Source organism: Penaeus monodon, chromosome 30, assembly GCF_015228065.2.
Source record: "Penaeus monodon isolate SGIC_2016 chromosome 30, NSTDA_Pmon_1, whole genome shotgun sequence".
Taxonomy (NCBI): domain Eukaryota; kingdom Metazoa; phylum Arthropoda; class Malacostraca; order Decapoda; family Penaeidae; genus Penaeus; species Penaeus monodon.
Window position 1 is genome coordinate 7,388,966 of NC_051415.1, and position 663 is coordinate 7,389,628.

Sequence of the window (663 nt, forward strand, 5' to 3'; positions counted from 1 at the left end):
TTTGCACTTATGGGTTGGAATTAATACTTAAGTGTACATTAGAACATTGGATTGTAAACCAGTATTCATTGAAAATAAGAGTAATAAAAATCAAAACAAAATTGGCAAAGGATATTTTTTTCAATTTCTACTGTATATTTACTGTGCTTTGTGATTTTCAGGCTTGTCTGGCTGTACAGGGATCAGGTGGTGACTTCTGTGTACTTGACCTGGAATAAGCCTAGTATTATATTTTACAAAGGGAAAGGTGCTAAAGACATGGACAGAAGACAGTGGCTTTACTTATTGTCGTGATGGCCAAGAAAATAATGGAGGATTTTTTTGCAATAATTTGCTCTGAAAATCAGACCAAATATAATTGCCCAAAGTTAATTCAAGCTGGGTCATATGTGTAATTTTTCATTCTGTTGGTAAAGACAAGTGGAGAAATAAAAACTGTATAATTACTAATAATCTATTTTACACTGTTAATTACTTGTCTCAACTGATAGGCTTGACTTTGTGGTTTTAGCTATTCAATAATTAGAAATGAGGACATAATTAATTACTTTTCGTGTAGGAAAAGGAATTTTCTTTTTCTGCTTTTGGTTTTACCTAAAATATGAATTATGTAATAAGTTAGTAAAATTAATTTTTTAGGATAACTTATATTTATGACTTCTG

At 30.2% G+C, this 663-nt stretch overlaps 1 pseudogene; it reads left to right on the top strand.

Annotated features, from left to right (window-relative positions):
• The window catches only part of LOC119592336, a 19,630-nt pseudogene extending 19,235 nt beyond the window's left edge, over positions 1–395 (top strand).
• The last annotated feature ends 268 nt before the right edge of the window (positions 396–663 follow it).